Below are 12,685 nucleotides of genomic sequence, written 5' to 3'. Positions count from 1 at the left end.
GGTGCGGACCCCAGACTCCCTCTCAAAACTAGATAGACGGGCACGCTCGCTCTCTCAATCGGTTACCTCACTGCAGAAGAGAAAGGAGGGAAGGAAGCATGATTCATGTGGTGTGCAGTAGTTTGGTACAGGACGCTGGGGAGGGAGGTGGAGACTGGCAGCTGAGACTCCGAGGAAAGAAAGGAAGCAGAGGTGGAACAAGACACCTGAGTACCCAGGGCAGAGACCAGCATGGGAAGCCAGGTTCTTGGGAAGGAGTGGTGGCTGGCAAGAGGCAGGATGCCTGGGCTCTGAGACAGCCTGGGTGGGAGGCCGCGGCGGTAACCAGGAGCCATCCCATGCCGCCTGCAACAGAAATGGCGGTGTGAGGACAGAGTTGTGGAACCCTGGGGAATCTTCAAAAGTCTCTAGTCTGAAGATTCTCAACTGCACTGAGATCTGGCTTCACTGAGGAGCTTCTAAAAATGCCAGTGCATTTGGGCACTTTATTCTGTTACAGCTCCCATGTGTTGGGGAGCTTAGAGGGCTGAGAATCACCGTATCTAGACCTTCTCCTCCACTGGACTAACCACAAGGGTTTCCAGGAGGCAGCAGTCACGGTAACTGGGACTGAATCCTGGCTTACACTGTACAACTCAACTTCTCTGTGCTTTAGTTTTCTGACAAAAAAAAAAAAAAAAAATGGGCTAACGCATCTTCATGCTGTCATGAGGATTAAGTGAGTTTAATACTATACATACAAAACACTTAGAACAGTATCTCACACCCTATAGATATTTATACATGGCAGTATTTTAAAAATGTAATTCTATTTTTCTGCATAGAGGCCTCCAATGGCTGCTCATACGTGGCTCTCAGAATAAAACTCAAGGTGTCCCCGTGGCCGGCAAGGCCCTGCCCGATCTGACACTTGTCCATCTGCCAAAGCTCATCTGCCCCCAACTCCTGCCCGGCACCCCATCCTTCTCACTTTATTCTTCCTTTGTACTTTCAACAACTTGCTAAGATCTTGCCCTCTGATCCTTTGGACTTACTGCCCCCTTTTCTTGGACCCTTTTCTTCTAGATTCTCACATGGCTGAGTCCTCATCTTTCAGGCTGCCTGTGACTTAAATTTCATTCGCTCATGGGGCTTTCTCCTCAGCCCAGTCCAAAACTGCCTCCCTCTGATATACTCACTCACATTATCCTGAGTTACTGACTTTACTGCATTTATCACTGTCTGATATCTATTTCTTGGTCCTACTTGTTATTTTTATAAAAGGTATACATGCACACTGTTTAATGAGTCAAATAGTTTGCTGTGAAAAACAAGATCGCTCACCCTCTTGCCCCACCACAAACATTTACCCCTTCCTGGAGGCAACTGCTTTCACCTTTTTCCAACTGAATATTTATCCCTCATGTCTGTAAGGAACTTACTTATTTTACTAAACTCTCTCATTTTTCAATATAAGGTTTTATCTGTGAACTTACCCCAATGTCAGATGTGGATTTGGCTCTCCCCAATACATAAACACACATGCACCCTTCCCACTCTGTATATTCATAATATACTTACATCATAATTGTGCTAGAATAATACTCAATGTTTACATTATTGTGACTATGTAAATAATGGAGCTCTATAGTAAACTATGATTACTTTTATACCCTGCACAACTTTCCCCCCACCCCAGAATTAATAGTTGCCTTATTTTTCATATCCTCAGTTTTTTACATACTTATCATTGATTTCACCCAAACTCTTTGCCAATTGTCTTATCCCCTCTCAAGACCTTCAGAGTTATTAGTAAGAGAGAGATTCATCTTCTTGAAGAGACCTCTCCAAGAACTTTCTGACCTGTTCCAGTCTTGACTGGTGGTGGTTTACGCCAGGTGTACAGCTGACCCCTGGACGTTTTTAAATTGAGACGTCTTTTGCTTCTCTGCTCTTGTTTCTCTCCCCTTGTTTATGTCCTCTAACAGCTTCTCTAGAAAGTAATAAATGTTTTGAGACTCTGCATGTCAGAAAATGTCTTCATTCTACCTTCATGCTTAATTGGTATGGGTTACGTGTGGAATTCTAGATGGGAAATCGTTTTCCTTCAGAATTTTCAAGACATTGCCTTATTGCCATCTAGCTCCCAGTCTTGTTGAAAGTTCCCAAGACATTCTGATTCCTGATTGCTTGTTTATATAAGGTCTATCTTTTTCTTAGTGCAAACTTGTAGGGTCCTTTACCTTTCTCACAAGTATTCTAAAATTTCATCCATTGCACTATGCACTGGGACTCTTTCAATCTGCAAGATAGTATCCTTCAGTTTGGGGATATTCTCTTAAAACATTTTGTGATTATCTCCTTGCCTTCATTTTCTCTCTTTTCTCTTTCTAGAACTCCTATTATTTGGGGGACATTGGACCTCCTAGCCTGACCCACTAATTTTTCCTTCTCTACCATATTCCATCACTTCATCTTTTTGCTCTACTTTCTGTGAGATTTCCTCAAGTTTATCTTTCAGCCCTTCTGTTTAATTTTTCCTTTTTGCTATCACTTTTCATATCCACGTACTCTCTTTCATTCTTGACTTTGTTTCATGGTTATAATATCCGCTCTGATCTCTTTAAGGAATTTTCATCTCCCTGTTCCAAGTTACCTTTTTAGGTACTGGCTTCTACTTTTTTTTTTTTTTTGGCTGCAGTGGGTCTCTGCCATGGTGCGCAGGTTCCTCGCCGCAGTGCATGGGCTTTTCTCTACTTGTGGTGTGTAGGCTTAGTTGCCCTGCAGCATGTGGGATCTTACTTCCCCCACCAGGGATCAAACCTGCGTCCCCTGCATTGGAATGTGGATTCCTAACCACTGCACCATCAGGGAAGTCCCCTGGCCTCTGTTCTTTAGGTCAGAAGTTGTGATCAGACATCTGGGAATCCTCGATTGTCTGCTCATCTTGAAAAGAAGGAAGGAGACTAATACTTTTTTGAGATATATGCAAAGTATATAAAAATAATATGACATGGTGTCTAGGGTTTGCTTTAAAGTCAGAAAAGGGAAAAAGAGGAATGAAAATATGGCAAAATCTCCATAAATGTTGAATATGGGTGATGGATAAAATTCTATTGTACTATTCCATCTGCTTTTTTTTTTTTTTTTTTTTTTGGCGGTACGCGGGCCTCTCACTGTTGTGGCCTCTCCTGTTGCGGAGCACAGGCTCCGGACGCACAGGTTCAGCAGCCATGGCTCATGGGCCCAGCCGCTCCACTCCGTGGGATCTTCCCGGAATGGGGCACGAACCCACATCCACTGCATCGGCAGGTAGACTCTCAATCACTGCACCACCAGGGAAGCCCTCCATCTGCTTTTTATCATATTTGAAAATGTTCACATAAAAATATGGTTGTTGGCAGAATTAAGTTCCTTGAGGGCTTCTGAACTGAGGGCCTCAGTTCCTTGCTGGCTATGGGCTGGAGGCCTGTGTCAGTTCCTTACCATGTGGGCCTCTCTGCAGGGCAGCCTGCTTCCACCAGAGCAAGTAAGCAAGAAAGCAAGAGACAACAAGAAGGAAGGCAGTCTTTTTAAAAACCTAATCTTCAAAGTGATCTTCCATCGTTTTTTCACAGCCCATTTTTTTTTTTTCCCCACACATTGCCCCTTGCAGGATCTTAGTTCCCTGACCAGGGATCAAACTCAGGTCCATGGCAGTGAAAGCGCCAAGTCTTAACCACTGGACCACTAGGGAATTCCCACTCCGCCCATTTTGAAAGGGGGAGTGAATTATACAAGTGGGTGAATACAAGGAGGTGGGATCACTGGGGCTGTCTTGGAGGCTGCCTTCCATAGGTATTAAATAATGAATGGGAGCTGTGAGCACATGAGTTAGGCTTCAGCTGGGTCATTTAGTTGGGGGACCTCCCATGTCAATGCTTAGGGGTTTCCTCTTGGGCTGATCAAAGTTCCCAGAAAAGATTCTTCTAATCTCCTGCCTGGAGGGTGAACGTTGGACTGCCGGAAATTTAGGAGCCACATGGAAAAGACAGCTGGAAGTTCTCAACATGTAGCATTCCTTTAATCTCTGATGTACATTACATTGCTCCCTCTTCCTAGTGTGTCTGGTGTCCCACATTCCAAAAACCCTCTGTGTTCTCCTCTCCAGAGAATAAAACTCCAGTCTTTTCCTAGGTGAGGGGCAGTTGCCTTGCATCAGGAAACTGGGGAAGAGATCTGGGGGTTCTTTTCAAATAAACTTTCAACCACTCTCCCTTATGTTAGCTTGCACTTCACCCCCGTTTCCAGAGCTACCTCTTGCCACCAGTTCATGAGCTCTCTGTGGGCCCTGTAGTAGAAGCTTGGTTGAGTCTTGGCTTTTCCTACTACTGGCTTGAGATTCAACTTTCATAGGTCTGCCAAGTCAGTTACCAGTTACCACTCATTCATGTGCTTCCAAAATTTTGGTGGCATTGTATCCTCTTTTCTTCTCCCCGTCCTTATGGGCCTAGTGCCTTTCAAAAAGATCTCTTTACTGTCATTATGGTGTGATTTCAGAAGGGACCCAAAGGAGACACGGGTATTCAATCTACCATCGTTAGCCTCAAGTATTTCTTCTTTATTATTGTTATTTGTTTGTTTACTTGTTTATTGACTATCTTCCCCTCTTGAATGTGGGTTCCAGGATAACCTGTCTTTTTTGTTCACCTGTGCATCCCCAGCACCCAGAACCATCCATGACACAGGCAGGTGTCCAACAAAGGACTGAATCAATCTGCTGGAGAGGGAAGCTTGCTCCGCACTCTCAACAAGTTGATAGCCGACCCAGGCCTCTTGACTTTCCATCTTACGCTCTTCCTGCCACAGCACGGGTGGGATATGGGTGATTTTGTGGACTGATGGTTATAAGATACTTTACATGTTACAAAGTGGTTTCGGACTCCTAGCTCATTTGATCCTGACAACAGCCCGTGGGCCAGATAGGAAACAAATTATTATTGGCCCTAATACAGTTATGACCCTTGCCAAGACCTGTCCTGCGCCAAAGAAATCACCATCCTTGTTCCTGACCTTTCATCCCATGCCACTGTCATTTGTCTGACCCCTCCCATGACTTCCTCTGCAAATAAGACTTTAAAGGTTTATCGTCTCTCAAGGAAATGGTCCTCAAGAGTCCAAGACAAGCTCTCTCACAAAGAGGAAAACTGGTACAGACGTGGGTAAGTAATCCAAGGACCTTTGAGCAAAGAGGATGAAAGAGGATGTCTGAGTTTTGTGACATGGTTGGAGCAGAAAAAGAAGAAAAGTAAGACTGTTTGAATTAATAGAGCATAGAGAAGAGATTGGCACTAGGAGGGGGCTTAGATCATTGAAGGAGAGGGAATAAGTCCCAGAACGAAAGAGCAGTACGTGTACGGTGGGAGAGAGGTGGGACGAAAATAACCATCTACCAAAGCCAGTAGACGCTCTCCAAAAAAGGACGGCAGTGGCGGGGGGGTGGGGGGAAGATGAAAATAAAAAAACATATTACAATCATAAAGCCAGTTACAAAATACTCCAGACAGCAGGTTCTATAAAACGATGACATCAGTATATTGGGATCTAAGACTAGCTTGGTCTCTGGACCGTCTGAAGTCTGCCTGAGGTGCCCCAAGGAAAAGTGAAAGTAGGGGCCGTGACCCCCTTGCAGAAGACAAGGTGCAACTTCAGAAGCCCCAGCAAGTCGCAAAGGGTACAGGCCACAGGGGTGAAAGGCTGTGAGGGCCGCACACTCTCCTTGCGCTACTTGATGTCCTCCCTTGGACTCTGCCTGCCACCTCCTGGGTAGACAAGGTTACTACCTGCCTCCAAATCCTGGGAGGCCCGGACACGGCAGAGGCTGTGGCCTCTGTTACTCACATGCAGCCAGGAATCTCTCAGAAGCAGAAACTTAGGGATGAGGAGTTGACAAGGGGTCCAACTCCTTAACCCTGCATCGAATCTTGATGAGTCGTGGTGTGGAAAGAGGCTCAAGACATCTTAGCTACAAAAACAGATGCAAGATCAGTTGCGTGGCGATACGTGGTAACTGGACCTATGGTGGTGATCACTCTGTAGTGCATACAGATGTCAAATTATCATAGTATACACCTGAAATTTGTATACCAATTTTGCCTCAATTAAAAAAAGGGAAATTAAAACTTTCTAAAGTGAGGAAAGGAAGGAAGGAAGAAAGAAAGAAAGGAAGGAAGGAAGGAAGGATTGCAAAAGAGCATTAAAAAGATAGGAATTAAAACTTTCTAAAGTGTAAAAAAAAAAAGGAAAGAAAAAAGTTGCATAAAAAAAGCATACAGTAAACAGTATGATCCATTATGTATATAATAGTAGCAGCTAAGTGTCCGAGACCTTCATACACGCAGTCACAGTGCTAATCCCTATGCACACGCTATTCCTTACTAAACCACAACGTCGGTACTGCCACGGCCTTTCTTTTTACAAAAAGGGAACCTGAATCTTAGATTTACTGTTAATCACTTGCCCAATATCTCATGGCAAATAAAGTGGCAGCAGTAGGACTAGAACCTGGGTCTGTGTTACTCTGGAGGCTGAGCTCTCAGCCATCGTTTTATTCTGCCTCCAGAAGAAGAGGGGAACGTGCACGCACACAGGTGTGTATGTGTGGTGGGAGGGTGGAGAGAGAGAGAGAGAGAGAAATCGGGAAAGGCTATGCAGCAGCCAGCAGTGGTTACTTACGGAGTTAGGGGAAGGAGAGGTAGGTCAGCTCTCACCTGCTACTTTACATAATTCTGTACTTTTGCATTTTCCCAGTGAGCACATATTTTTCATAATAAAAATATGAAGGCTTAGGGCTTCTCTGGTGGCGCAGTGGTTAAGGATCGGCCTGTCAGTGCAGCGGACACGGGTTCGAGCGCTGGTCTGGGAAGATCCCACATGCCGTGGAGCAACTAAGCCCACACGCCACAACTACTGAGCCTGCACTCTAGAGCCCGTGAGCCACAACTACTGAAGCCTGCACGGCTAGAGCCCATGCTCTGTAACAAGAGAAGCCACCGCAATGAGAAGCCCGCGCACCACAATGAAGAGTAGCTGCCACTTGCCGCAACTAGAGAAAGCCTGCACGCAACAACGAAGACCCAATGCAGCCAAAAATAAATAAATAAATAAATAAAATAAAGTTCCCTTTAAAAAATATATATATATATACTTATTTTACCAATAAAGATTTTTTTTAAAAGGCTTATTTTAAGTAATAATTCTGCCCCCAAACACACACAGAAGAAAAGTCAAATTACTCTAGCACTTAGGCCCTGTTTACTGAGCAATTACTATGTACTATGCCCAGTGCTAAGCATTTCATATTCAAGACTCACTGAACCCTCACAACTGGATCTGAAGGGAGGATATTGTTGTTAATCCCCTTTGCATCCACCCGGTTGCTTAAACCAAAAACTCAGTAGTTATCCTTGACTCCTTCCTCTCTCTCTCTCCTTTTCCTCTCCATGTCTAATGCATGGGGTCCAGTTGGTTCCAGCTTCCAAAATACATACTCATTTCTCACTAACCAGCTGCAGCACCAGTGGAAGGCACTGCCATCTCTCATCTGAGCCACAGTGGAGGACTCCTCACAGATCGCCATGCTTCCATTCCTGCCTCTTGGCCCCTACGCCCTCCACTCACTACGCTGTAGTCAAAGTGATCTTTTTTCAAATCTCTTGCTGAATATCCTCTCATGCGGCCTTTCTCAGGGTCTTGGGAGAGAACTAAGCCCCGCAGAGAATGATATGAGTGAGTGTTTACTCGATTTTCCAAAGGTTGATACTGGCTAGTACCATTCTCTTGCTAATACAATAGGAGATGACCTAATTCATGACATACAATGGATGCCTTAGAGTGTTAGGGCTTCATTCTCTGCAAGAACTGGGTGGAGATGGCTACAAAAGTTCCCTGTCACACTTCAAACATCAATGACCACAGCCTACTGGGCCCTTGTGAGCAGCCTGCCACCGCACCTCCACCTCTGCAGGCTCATTTCCTACTAACTTTTTCCTGAGCACAAGAGCTCTTTTCCGTTCCTCAATTATAGAAGCTTCATTCTTACTTCAAGGCTTTTACAGAGTCTCTTCCCTCTGCCTGCAACTCCTGCTCCCAAGCCTTTTAGGGCCAGCTACTTTGTTAGTCATCCACGTCTCAGCTCAAATGTTACCAGCTCATAGAGACCTCCCTGATACCTTAATTAAAGAGACACTGCCAATTCTTGCTGTTCCACTGCCGGTTTTGTTTCGTTTTCAGAGTATTTATCATGATCTGAAAGTGCCTTGTTCTGTGTTCACTTACCTATTGTGTGTCTCCCCGGTTAGAGCTGAGCGCCACGGGGCAGTTCAATTTTTTTCACGGCTGCGTCCTCAATAAACAGCAAAAATAACTTTTCACGTGGAAGCAACCTGTAAAAAATGCATTTAGAGAATTTATCAGATACTTATTATGTGTCAGTCACTGGGCTAAGAGCTTTGCATTGTATCCTTCTATCAACCCCGGCACTCTCCAATGGAAATACAATGTAAGCCATTTTTAATTTTTTAATAGCTACATTAAAGAAGTCAAAAGAAACATAAAATTAACGTTAAGATATTTTATTTAACCCAACATGTTCAAAGTATATTATCTCAACATGTAATCAATTTTAAAAGATGGAAATAAGTTTGGGGCTCAAGGGGAGGAGGATTTATTCCTGGGCAGCGTCTTTGTGGGGAGGGAGCTGGACGGGGCTTCTCTCAGGTCAGGAGAGACCTTGGGAGGTTTCTCTGCGGTATATTGAGAAATGAATCAAAGCCAAGGTAAAACGTGTTACAGATATCGTGCCATGTCGCAAAGGTTTACACTGAATGAATTATACAAAAATATATCCAGGGCAATATCATGGTGCAGATGATTTGATTTATAAGAAATAACACGGTGGCCTGGTAATGGGATACAATTTTTTTTTTTTGGCCACACCACGTGGCGTGTGGGATTATATTAGTTCCCCGACCCGGCCCTCAGCAATGAGAACGCGGAGTCCAAACCACTGGACTGCCAGGGAATTGCCAGGACACAATTTTTAAGTTGTATGGTGAATGAGACCTTGGTTTCTCAATCCAGTCAGCCTGCCTCTGTAACTCTGAATAATCTGATTTGGAGATAATTTAGGGAGTCAAAAGTTAGTTTTCTGGTTCCTGTTTCCTTAGGGGAGGAGCCCCAGAGGTTCTGTTGGGAATTAGTGAGGAGGGCTATCGTGGCCATAAGCCTTAAGGGGGATCTGTGATCATCAGAAGTCTTGAGGGATCTTTGCATCAGGTCACCAATGCTAGATGGACGTTGATTCCTGATGTTACGCTGAGAATGAGGGTGCTGTATGTAGGGAGTGAGGTTTGTCGTGGTGGGGGAGGGTTTCTGGTTGAGATGATCACAGTGACCCTGTGAGGACACATTGTATCAGGAATGCAGGGAATCACACGAGAGGCGCTGGGGGATTTTAAGGTAGGGCTCCTCGCCTGTAGGTGAGGGAGTGAAAGAACGGTATTTGATTGTGCATGTAAGCTTAGGCATGGACAAGGGGATTGGTCCTTCATTCAATTCACAAGTGTTTATTGAGTGCCTACTGTGTGCCAGGCACTGTGTGCTAGGGATACAGTGGGTAGCAAAAGAGTTCCTATCTTCATAGCACTGATCTTCTTCTAGATTAGCTCTATCTAAAATATAGAATGTGGGCCGTATATGTGATTTAAAAGTTTCCAATAGCCAGATTTTTCCTTTGTATAAGACAGACTTGATTACAGTACTGACTTCATAAAGTTGTAAGAATTAAATAAGATCACAAATGTAAAGTACTAACACAGTATCTTACACATGGTAGGCGCTCTTTTTGTGTGTTATGGACAGGAAATTAGAATTATTAAAAGCTCTAAGCCTTTGGAGTCTAACAGAACCTGGGTTCAAAACCTGGCTCAGCTGCTTCCTCTCCGGATGCCCTTGGGAAAGTCACTTCACCTGTCTGAGCTTCAGTTTCCTCATCTGTCAGGAGAGAGCAAATGCATGCAGTTGTGAATATTAGCTCTCTCAGTGTGAATCTATCTGGGTCATGATCTGACTGGAGTTACAGAGAGTACTAATAACAGCTACGCTTTGTTAATATGAATGTTAGGTTAACATGTATTGAGTGTTTCTTAACTCCTATAAAGTATTGATATTATTCCCACTTTACAGATGATAAAACTGAGGTCCCAACAGAGTGGTCACCCAGAGGTCACATAGCTAGTAAAGTGGTAGGAACAGATTGGACTGATTTGAAAACTTGTGTTCTAACCACCAGGCTATAATGCCTTAAATGCCTTCAGCAGCTGCCCATCATTCTAAGCAGTGATGTCCAAACTTTTTTATGAAATGGAAGCATTTTGTCCAGCAAAATCTTATATAGAACCCCAGTTTATAAAGCAAATGAATGTTGTACAACTCCAGTTAAAGTGGGGGTAATGTCCTAGGTCCATGCGGGCTTAGTTCTGGCTCTGTGAGCCTAAACAAAGTACTTCATCTCTCTGAGATTCAGTTTCTTCACTTGTGAGATGGGGATATTGATGCCAACCTAATAGCATTGTTATGTGGATCAACTGAGATAATACATGCAAAGCACTTGGCATGAAGCCTGGCTCGTGATAAGAACCAAATAAGAGTGGCTATTGTTGCTGTGATTGTTACCACCCGCAGGAATCTCTTCACTGACCGCGGGATGGGGTGGACATTTCTCAGCCTTGTATCCATGGCCCTCCATCATCAGACCCAACCTGCATTTCCAGCCTTCAGCCCCTACCCCGTAGCCAGGCTGAATTACAATGTCCCCAATTCAGTATGCTGCGCTACCAGTTCTGCATTTATGCTCTGCCTGCTGGGGGGACCCTCCACCATCCTCCCCCTTGCTCCAAAAGCACACTTTTAAAAAAAATATTTTTCAAATATTCTTCAATGCCCAGCTCAAAAGTTACTTCCCCTAGTTTTTGGAGGGTTTTGTTTGTTTTTGGCCAAGCAGCACAGCATGTGGGATCTTAGTTCCCTGACCAGGGATGAACCCACGCCCCCTGCAGTGGAAGTGCACAGTCTTCACCACTGGACCGCCAGAGAAGTCCCTCCCCTAGTTTTTTTTACCCTGACTCCAAAAGAATTTCTCCCTTCTGCTGAATCTAAATGCATCTTTTCTAGTTGTATCCCGCGCTTTCTACCTATGCACTTCCTTTAACTGCAGCTGGATCAGAAGCTCCTTGAAGGCATTCTGCACAGCATTTAACATAATGCCTCAGGCAGTATTTCTCAAACTTCACTGTGCATTTGAATCCTTTGGGGGAGAAGGGGGGGGGGTCTTGTTAAAAATGCATATTCTGGGGCTTCCCCGGTGGCGCAGTGGTTGAGAGTCTGCCTGCCGATGCAGGGGACACGGGTTCGTGCCCTGGTGCGGGAAGATCCCACATGCCGTGGAGCGGCTGGGCCCGTGAGCCATGGCCACCGAGCCTGCGCATCCGGAGCCTGTGCTCCGCAATGGGAGAGGCCACAACAGTGAGAGGCCCGCTGATTCATTGGCTCTGGGGTGGGCTGAGATTCTGCTTTCTCACAAGCCCAGGTGGTGCTAATGCTTCTGGTCCAAGGACCACACTCTGAGTAGCAGAAGGGTGTGGTAAATGTATGGGAAATCCATATCATTCACTCAGTAAGAAGTGCTTACGCAGGACCAGTTCACGGGCTAGGCCCTGACACCTTAAAACGTAGAAGGTTTTCTGGTGTGTTTGTTTTATTAAGGTTTTGTTTTTTTACTTCATCCTTTTGAATATGTACACATGGTAAAAAGAATTTTTTTCATAAAATCCAAAAGGGCACAGAGTGCGAGGACATCAGTCCCCAGAGGTGATCACTGTTACTTCCTGAGTTTTATTCTAGAGATACTTTATGCATATGAGAGCATATATTTGTACCATCTTTTTTTCTAATATAATATTCACACAGCTCTGCCCCCTTTTTTTTATTCTACTATATCTTCGAGATTGTTCCATATTTCAACATATATCTATCTCTACATCCTATTTAATGAGTGGCATAATGTCCACACAGAATGCATTGGTTGTTTTTATAAAGTGTAAAGTATGGCTACTTCTTGGCTTCTTTCTCATCCTACACATTCCCCAGAGAGAACAGGTATCTTGTCTTCTGTTCTTTGAATCCTCTGAATTATCTCACCCATGTTGGTACAATTTTGTCAGTTTCATTTGATCTAGAGTACATCCATTACCCACCTACACAAGCATGTCTGCAAGTTCTTTTCCTCCGGATTCCAGTCTTCCTAGACTCCAGTTGTTTCTTTACTCTGCATCCCCTCAGCACTCACAAATTACTCAAAGACATTTTCTTGTTTTGGTCATGTATTGGTGTGGAATGCCGCATACATAAGTATGTATAAAATGTGTATTGGCGGGGTTCAGGACACCCTACCCCAAAATAGGGTGCCTTAGCATATTGGATATTTCAAGCTGAAGGAAGGAATTCGAGAAAATAGGTGCAAGAAGGACTCACTGACGTTCCCTAGAAGCAAGTCATAAGACCCTCATGTGAGAAGTGCCCTCCCTCTACCCAGGGGAAAGGATCATCCTTGTCTCGAAGATAGAGGGACCCCCCAAGAGGAATCTTAGTGAACACACCTTGCTAAGTT

The sequence above is a fragment of the Phocoena sinus genome, chromosome 19 (genome assembly GCF_008692025.1).
Source record: "Phocoena sinus isolate mPhoSin1 chromosome 19, mPhoSin1.pri, whole genome shotgun sequence".
Lineage (NCBI taxonomy): Eukaryota > Metazoa > Chordata > Mammalia > Artiodactyla > Phocoenidae > Phocoena > Phocoena sinus.
The sequence above is the reverse complement of the archived record's forward strand: the minus strand, read 5'-3'. Positions refer to the sequence as shown.